The 9,820-nt window shown below is 41.7% G+C and overlaps 1 pseudogene; it reads left to right on the plus strand.

The window, feature by feature from the left end:
* Nucleotides 1–4,077: 4,077 nt before the first annotated feature.
* On the plus strand, nucleotides 4,078–9,514 carry LOC101597720 (annotated as a pseudogene).
* The last annotated feature ends 306 nt before the right edge of the window (nucleotides 9,515–9,820 follow it).

Genomic DNA, 9,820 nt, shown 5'->3' on the forward strand with positions numbered 1-9,820 from the left:
GCTGCTGCCCTTTGAAAATGTGGAAGCCACTTTGCCCTGAGGCTGACTGTTTTTGAGTTAGAACACCCACAGCACCCCCACTTCAAAGCCAGGTTTGCTGATCCAAAGCCAGTTCCACTCCCCAGGAGATGCCCCTGAGCTCTCACTCCTGTGACCACCTCATGCTAATCGATGTGATTTCATCAGTGGAAAGCCCATCAAGAGAAGACAGGAGAGGAGAAACAGCTTGGACAGCTGTCACTGATTTGAGATGCCCGTTAGGCTCTAGATAGGTGTAGATTAGGGGTTATAGCACCAGACACTGGACAGTCGCTAGGACTCCCCAAGCCAGTGGCTCTGGAGCTCTTATCTTACGACTCACAAAGAGCTGACGAGTGTAGACACATGGAAGGGTAAGTTAAGAAAGACTTATTTCAGGAAACGACCACAGAAAGTAAAGCAGAAAAGCTCCCAAGCTGTGAGGGGTCTCCAGCAGTTAGTCTGCATGGTGACATGGATGATAACGTCTTTATTATTATTATTTATTTGACAGATAAGGCAGATGAGAGAAAGAGAGAAAATGGTCATGCCAGAACCTCCAGCCCCTACAAACGAACTCCAGATACATGCGCCACCTTGTGCATCTGGCTTGTATGGGTCATGGGAAATCGAACCTGGGTTCTTTGGCTTTGCAGGCAAGTGCCTTAACCACTAAGCCATCTCTCCAGCCCCTTATACTTTTTAATGTATAATTATTTATTGACAACTTCTCTACTTACAGACAATAAACCATAATAATTCCCTCCCTTCCTCCACTTTCCCCTTCACAACTTCACTCTCCATCATTTCCCCTCCCTCTCTCCATTCATTAGTCCCTCTTGTATTGTGATGTCATCATCTTTTTCTCCTATTATGAGGCTCTTGCGAAGATGTTGCTGGGCACTGTGAGGTTATAGATATCAAGGCCAATTTCTGTCTGGACAGTTGCATTGTAAGGAGTCCTACCCTTCTTTTGGCTCTTACATTCTTTCTGTCACCTCTTCCACAATGGACCCTGAGCCTTGGAGGGTGTGATAGAGATGTTTCAGTGCTGGACATTCCTCTGTCACTTCTCAGCACTGTGTTGCCTTTTGGGTCATCCCAGTGGTCATTGACATCTGTAAAGAGAAGCTTTTCTAACCAAAAGTGGGAGTAGTATTAATATATGAATATGAACATTAAGTGTAGCGTTTACAGGGCAGTTTGGTGAGAATAATATGTGGATTTAGCCAGACAAGAGCAGGCCTTATACCCCTAAGGGTCATGACCTTGCCTTCTATAGGCTTTTGATTGGGTTTTCAGTACCAGGCATGTATTCCCTCTTATAGAGCATGCCTCCAGTCCAATTAGAGAGTAGTTGGTTTCTCCCAGAGCAGACATGCCACGATTATACCCTTTAGGTCATTTGGCCTGTCTGGCCAAACTTGAGGCTTCCAGTGGTCACTGTTTTCACCGCTGATGACTTCTGTCTCCCATAGGGCTGTATACAGTGCAGCTTTTTCCAGCTTTCAGTCAGCAGGTCTACTGGGAGGAGATTGTCAGCTCAGCCCCAGCTTAATTTCTCAGTGACCTTGCTGCCCAGGCATGTGGAGTCTTCAGCAATAGGGTCTTACCATCTATTCCTGATGGGAAACCAAGGGCCTTGGGAATAGCCTGTGATGTTTTAGAGGCAACAGGGACCTCCCTGGCCAACAACTCACTGGAAGGTATCCCATCCCTGGCACTGAAAATTTCTAGTAACAATCTATGGCTTCTGGGTGTGCCATTATCCAAAAAAGCAGATTTTCATCTGATATTTGACAAAAATGCCAAAAATATTTATTGGAGAAAAGATAGCCTCTTCAACAAGTGGTGCTGGGAAAACTGAATATCAATATGTAGAAGGATGAAAATAGATCCTTGTCTTTCTCCATGTATAAGAATCATATCCAAGTGGATCAGAAACCTTAATATCAGACCTGAAACACTGAAATTGCTAGAGGAAAGGGTAGGGGACACCCTTCAACATATTGGAATAGGCAACGACTTTCTGACTATAACCCCAATTGCTCTAGAAATAAAACCACTTATCAACCACCAGGATCTCATGAAATTACAGAGCCTCTGTATAGCAAAGGACACTTCAAATAGAGCAAAGAGACTACCTACAAAATGGGAGAAGATCTTTTCCAGCTATACATCTGACAGAGGATTAAAATCCAGAATATACAAAGAACTCAAAAAAGCAGAACAATAAGAAATCAAACAACCCAATTAAAAAATGGGCTATGGAACTAAATAGAGAGTTCTCATTGGAAGAAATACAGATGGCATATAAACATCTGAAAAGGTGTTCTACATCCTTAGCCGTTAGGGAAATGCAAACTACTTTGAAATTACATCTCTCTCCTGTCAGAATGGCTACCATTATGAAAACAAATGACAATAAATGTTGATGAGGATGCAGAGAAAGGGAACCCTTCTGCACTGTTGGTGGGAATGTGGTCTCGTCCAGCCACTGTGGAAATCAGTATGAGGTTCATGAGACAGCTAAAAATAGATTTACCACATGATACAGCTATAACACTCCTAGGCATATAGCCTAATGACTCTTCTCACTGTCTTAGAGATACTTGCACAACCATGTTTATTACTGCTCTATTTACAATAGCTAGGAAATGGAACCAACCTAGATGTCCATCCACAGATGAAAGAATAATAAAGATGTGGTACATTTACACAATGGAGTTCTATTCAGCAATAAAGAAAAATAAAATTTTCAGGGAAATGGATATATCTGGAAAGGATTACTCTAAGCGAGGTAACATGTTCTCTCGCATAGGTGGATCCTATATACAAATGTTTAGACTGGTGTGTGAGAGCTGGAAACAAAAATCAGTAGCAGAGGCCAGTAAGCTAGAAAAAGGCTATAAGGGAGGGAGGAGAGGGAAGGTCTTAAAGGGATGATATTGTATATATGTAAGTAGAAGAACAGATTACAGGAAGGGGAAAGACCTAAGTGAGGCCAGTGAAAGAGATTGTGTAAAAGAAGGGTGTGAGGGGGAATGGTCAATCAAAATTCAAGATATTCTGAATAAGACATATGAAAACCTACTTTTTTGAATAATGGCACATTCAAAAGTCATAGAATGTTACTAGAAAATTTTCAGTGACAGGAATGGGATACTTCTCTGTTAGTTGTTGGCCAGGAAGGTCCCTGTTGCCTCCAAAACATTATAGGCTATTGTCAAAGCCCTTGGTTTCCCTTGAGAAAGAAGTGGTAAGACCCTATTGCTGAAGACATCACATGCCTGAGTGGCAAAGTCAATAAGAAATCAAGCTGATGCTAAGCAGAAAACCTTCTTCCTATAGACCAGCCAACTGAAAACTGGAAAAAGGTGCAGTGTATGTAGCCTTATAGGAGACAGAAGTCATCAGTGGAGAAAACAGTGACCACTGGAAACCTCAAGTTTAGCCAGACAGGCCAAATGACCAAATGAGTGGCATGTCTGGTCTGGGGGAAACCAACTGCTCTCTAATTGAACTGAAGGCCTACTCTATGGGAGGGAATACATGTGTGGTACTGAAAACCTAATCAAAAGCCTATGGTAGGGCAAGTCATGAGCCTTAGGGGTATAAAGTCAGCTCTTATCTGGATTAATGCATATATTATTCTCACCAAATTTCACTGAAAGCACTACATTTAATGTTCATATTCATGTATTAATGCTACTCTCACTTCTCATAAGAGAAGCTTCTCTTTTTAGATGGCAATGACCACTGCAATGAACCAAAAGACAACGTAGTGCTGAGAAGAAGGGATGGAGGAGTGTCCAGCATTGAGACATCTCTATCACACCCTCCAAGGCTTAGGGCCCATTGCGGAAGAGGTGGTGGAAAGAATGTAAGAGCCAAAGACAAAGTACCACTCCTTACAATGCAACTGTCCACACAGAAATTAACCTCAAAACCTATGACCTTGCAGTCCCTAGCAATACCTTCATAAGACCCTCATAACAGGAGAAAAAGATGATGATATCAAACTAAAAGAAAGACTAATGGAGAGAGGGAGGGGAAATGATGGAGAGTGGAGTTGTGAAGGGGAAAGTTGGGGAGGGGCAGGAAATGTTATAGTTTATTATCTATAAGTATCAAAGTTGTCTATATATATGTATATAGTCTTTCATATGTCTTATTCAAAATATCTTGAGTTTTGATTGACCCTCCCTGCACCATTTGTTTTTGCTCAATCTCTTCCCCTGGCCTCACTTAGGCCATTCCAATCCTTGTAATCTGTTCTTTTACTTACACATATACAATACCATCCCCTTAAGTCCTTCCCTCTCCTCCATCCCTTATAGACTTTTCCTAGCTTACTGGCCTCTTCTACTGATTTTTGGTTCCAGCTCACACACCAGTCTAAACATTCGTAGCTAGGACCCATATATGAGAGAGAACATGTGACATTTGGCTTTCTGGCCTTAGTATAATCCTTTCCAAATATACCCATTTCCCTGCAAAATTCATAATTTCATTTTTATTTACCAATGAATGGAACTCCATTGTATAAATGTACCACATCTTTATTATCCATTCATCTTTGGATGGATATCTAGGTTGGTTCCATTTCCTAGCTATTGTAAATAGAGCAGCAATAAACATGGTTGTGCAAGTATCTCTAAGGCACTGAGAAGAGTCATTAGGATATATGCCTAGGAGTTCTATAGCTGGATCATATGGTAAATCTAGTTTGAGCTGTCTCAAGAACCTCCACACTGATTTCCACAATGGCTATACCAGATTACATTTCCACCAACAGTATAGAAGGGTTTCCTTTTTTCTGCATCCTCACCAACATTTATTGTTATTTGTTTTCTTGATGATAGCCATTCTGACAGGAGAGAGATGGAATCTCAAAGTAGTTTTAAATTGCATTTCCCTGATGGCTAAGGACATAGAACATCTTCTTAGATGTTTGCATTCCATCTGTATTTCTTCAAATAAGAACTCTCTATTTAGTTCCATAGCCCATTTTTTAACTGGGTTGTTTGATTTCTTATTTTTTGTTTTTTGAGTTCTTTGCATATTCTCAATATTAATCCTCTGTCAGACATATAGTTGGCAAAGATTTTCCCCTATTCTGGAGGTTGTCTTTCACTCTATTCACAGTGTCCTTTCCTGTACAAAAGCTTTGTAATTTCATGAGATCCCAGTGGTTGAGTAGTTGGTTTTGTTTCCTGAGTAATTGGGGTTATATTCAGAAAGTCTTTGCCTAGACCAATATGTTGATGGGTTTCTTCTACTTTTTTCTCTAGCAGTTTCAGAGTTTTAGATCTGATATTGAGGTCCTTGATCCAATTGGACTTGATTATTGTGCATGGAGAAAGACAGGGATCTGTGTTCATCCTTCTACATATAGACATTCAGTTTTCCCAGCACCACTTCCATCTCTCTCCCGTAAGAATGGCTACCACCTCAGGGCATGGTGGCACATGGCTTTAATCCCAGCCCTTGGGAGGCAGAGGTAGGAGGATCACTGTGAGTTCAAGGCCACCCTGAGACTACAGAGTAGATTCCAGGTCAGCCTGAACCAGAGTGAGACCCTACCTTGAAAAGCCAAATAAAAAAAAAAAAAAAAAGAATAGCTACCATCAAGAAAACAAATGACAATAAATGTTGGTGAAGATGTGGTAAAAGGGGAGCCCTTCTGCACTGTTGGGAATGCAATCTGGAATAGCCATTGTGGCAATCAGTGTGGAGGTTCTTGAAACAGCTACAAATAGATTTACCATATGATCCAGCTACAGCACTCCTAGGCATATATCCTAATGTCTCTTTTCACTTCCTTAGAGATACTTATATAACCATGTTTATTGCTGCTCTATTCACAATAGCTAGGAAACGGAACCAGCTAGATGTCCATCCACAGATGAATGGATAATAAAGATGTGGTACATCTACACAATGAAATTCTATTCATTGGTAAAGAAAAATGAAATTATGAACTTTGCAGGGAAATGGGTATATCTGGAAAGGATTATACTAAGTGAGGTAACCCAGGCCCAGAAAGCTAAATGTCACAAGTTCCCTCTTATATGTGGATCTTAGCTACAAATGTATAAACTTGTGTGTGATCTGGAACCAAAAATCAATAGTAGAGGCCCATAAGCTAGAAAAAGGCTATAAGGGAGGGAGGAGAGGGAAAGTCTTAAGGAGATGATATTGTATATATGTAAGTAGAAGAACAGATTACAGGGAGGGGAAAGACCTAAGTGAGGTCAGGGTAAAGATTGTATAAAAGAAAGGTGAGGGGGAAAGTCAATCAAAATTCAAGATATTCTGAGTAAGACATATGAAAGTCTACTTTCTTGAATAATAGCACATCCAGAAGCCTTAGATTGTTGCTAGAAAATTTTTGGTGCCATTACAGGGATACCTTCCTGTGAGTTGTTGGCCAGGAAGGTCCCTGTTGCCTCTAAAACAGTATAAGCTATTGCCAAGGCCCATAATTTCCCATGAGAAAGAGACGGCAAATCCTTATTGCTGAAGATTTCACATGCTTGAGCTGCAAAGTCACTGAGAAATCAAGCAGGTCCTGAGAAGAAAACCTTCTCCCTCTAGACCAGCCAACTGAAAGCTGGAAAAAGCTGCAGTGTATGCAGCCTTATAGGAGACAGAAGTCATCAGCGGTGAAAACAGTGGCCACTGGAAACCTCAAGTTTGGCCAGATAGGCCAAATGACCAAATGAGTGCAATAGTGGCATGTCGGCTCTGGGGGAAACCAACTGCTCTCTAATTGGACTGAGGGCCTGCTCTATGGGAGGGAATACATTCCTGGTACTGAAAACCTAATCAAAAGCCTATAGTATAGGAAGTCATGAGCCTTAGGGGTATAAAGTCAGCTGTTGTCTGGATAAATGCATATATTATTCTCACCAAATTGCCCTGAAAGTACTACACTTAATGTTCATATTCATATATTAATGCTACTCTCACTTCTCATAAGGGAAGCTTCTCTTTTCAGATGGTGATGACCACTGGGATTACCCAAAATGCAATATAGTGCTGAGAAGAAGGGATGGAGGAGTGTCCAGCACTGAAACATCTCTAGATTCAGCATCCATTTGTGGAAGAGGTGGTGGAAAGAATGCAAAAGCCAAAGAAAGGGTACCACTCCTTACAATGCAATACCAACAGACACTGGCCTCAATACCCACAACCTTGCAGTGCCTAGCAATACCTACGCAAGACCCTCATAATAGGAAAAAAAGATGATGACATCAAATTAAAAGAGAGACTAATGGAGAAAGGGAAAGGATATGATGGAGAACAGAGTTATGAAAGGGAAAGTGGGAGAAGGGAGTGAAATACCATGGCTTGTTGTCTGTAAGTACAGAAGTTATCAATTACATATATACATATATATATATATATATATATATATATAAATCAGATGACTATAGCTGCCTGGATTAACATCTGGGTCCTCTATTCTGTTCCAATGATCTATGTGTCTATCTTTGTACCAGTACCATGCTGTTTTTGTTGCTATGGATTTGTAATGTACCTTAAAATCATGTATGGTGATACCACCTGCCTTATTTTTGTTGCTCAAAATTGTTTTGGCTATTCGAGGTTTTTTGTGCTTCCAAAGGAATTTTAGGATTGTATTTTCTATCTCCGTAAAGAATGCCTTTGGAATTTTAATGGGGATTGCATTAAGTGTGTAGATTGGCCGGGCATGGTGGCACATGCCTTTAATCCCAGCATTCAGGAGGCAGAGGTAGGAGGATTGCCATGGGTTCGAGGCCACCCTGACACTCTTCCTTGAAAAAAAAAAATGTGTAGCCGCAGCCGCCAGCAGCACGGGTGGCGCGCGAGGAGGAGGAGGATGTCAAGGACAAGGACAGTGACTAGGAAGACAGTGACGAGCATGAGGATGATGAGGTCATTGACGAGGAAGTGAATATCGAATTTGAAGCTTATTCCATCTCAGATCAAGATCATGACGGAATTAAGAAATTACTGCAGCAGCTTTTCCTAAAGAGTCCTGTGAACACAGCAGAACTAACAGATCTCTTGATTCAACAGAACCATATTGGGAGTGTAATTAAGGGTACCCCTGTGCTGAACAAATTAAAGAGTTGGTTCTAGGCTTCTGTGAGAAGAACTGTGACAAGAGCACGGTTGAGCAGCTGGACAAGCTTTTAAGCGACACCGTCAAGCCTATGGGCTTTCTCCTTAGCGAAAGATTCATTAACATCCCTCCACAGATTGCTCTGCCCATGCACCAGCAGCTCCAGAAAGAACTAGCAGAGGCACACAGAGCGAACAAGCCTTGTGGGAAATGCCATTCCTACCTGCTGATTAGCAAGACAGTTGTGGAAGCAGGAAAATCCAGTGCCAAGAAGGGGCGCAACAGCCCAAAGCAGGGTGTGTTGATGTTCGCAAATGCCTAGGAAGAGTTTTTCTATGAGAAGGTGAAAGGCCCAAGAATTCAGAAGCTCAGAAATACTATCATACTCCAAAGGGAGCTTAAGCGGGCCCCCTGCATACCTCAAACTCCAGGCTTTACTCTCTGTTAGAAGCAAGTAAAGAATCCCTCTTCTCATTATATCAGAGCCCGCTCCTAATATAAAACTAGGTAAAAAGGGCATGAGATAGCCCTCAAGGATGGGAAATGAGTAATAAAGTGAACCACTTATTTGGTTTCTGTAAATAGCCTGCACCATAAGCCTTAATAGCCCACACTGTAAGCCTTAGTAGCTCGCACCATAAGCTGTAGCAGCCTGCCTCAGACCACCAAGGCCATAGGAGGCTGATACCATACTCTGCTACCCCCACCTAAGGAATTGCACAAGTGCTGACCTCCAAGGTCATAGGAGACTGGTACCACACTCTGCTACTCCCACCCAAGGACCTGCGCAAATGCTGACCACCAAGGTCACAAGAGAATGATTGGCCCATGAGGGGCTTGAACAAAGTAAACTAATTGGCTTAGAAACTATGGGGTGGCACAAACTGACTGGCTAACACCTTGCGGGCTCCTGATATTGTTAAATGATTGGCCTAATGCACAGGCTTTGTTAGAAACCCTATAAAAACTGTCCTGTTCCTGCATTCGGGGCTCTGCAGTCCTCTACCCCTGTGCGGTGTACGGCTGTGGGCCCCAGCGCGCTTGGAATAAAATCCTCTTGCAGTTTGCATCAAGACCGCTTCTCGTGAGTGATTTGGGGTGTCGCCATATCCGGACAGAGCGTGGGGGCCCCCTGCAGGGGTTTTTTCCTACAAAGGCAGTCCTGAAGTTCAACTACTCAGTGCAGGAGGAGAGCGACATGTATCTGGGACGCCGGTGGTCTTTTGATGACGTCCCAGTAAAGCCCTTGCAGACTGTGATGCTAATTCCAGGTAAAAAGATGAATGAACTCATGGAAAAACTGAAAGAACATCTATCCATCTAGTCCATTTCCCCTGGACAGTGATGGGTTTGTTTTTACAGAATTACAAGAAAACCCAGTGGAGACTTACCAAAAAATAAAAACTCATGACTTTATTCAGATTCAAGTCCTCTACAAAATGTAGGGTTCTGTTCCATGTGTCTATGACACATTTATGAGATACTTTTTTTTTTTAATTTTGGTCAAATAATGATTCAAAACTTAAGAAAAACAAAAAAATGTGTAGATTGCTTTTCGTAAGATTGACATTTTCACAATATTGATTCTTCCAATCCAAGAACATGGGATGTCTTTCCATTTCTTTTTTTTTTTTTTGGTTTTTTTGTTTGTTTGTTTTTATTTTTGTTTTTGTTTTTTTGAGGTAG

This window comes from Jaculus jaculus, chromosome 5 (genome assembly GCF_020740685.1).
Source record: "Jaculus jaculus isolate mJacJac1 chromosome 5, mJacJac1.mat.Y.cur, whole genome shotgun sequence".
Lineage (NCBI taxonomy): Eukaryota > Metazoa > Chordata > Mammalia > Rodentia > Dipodidae > Jaculus > Jaculus jaculus.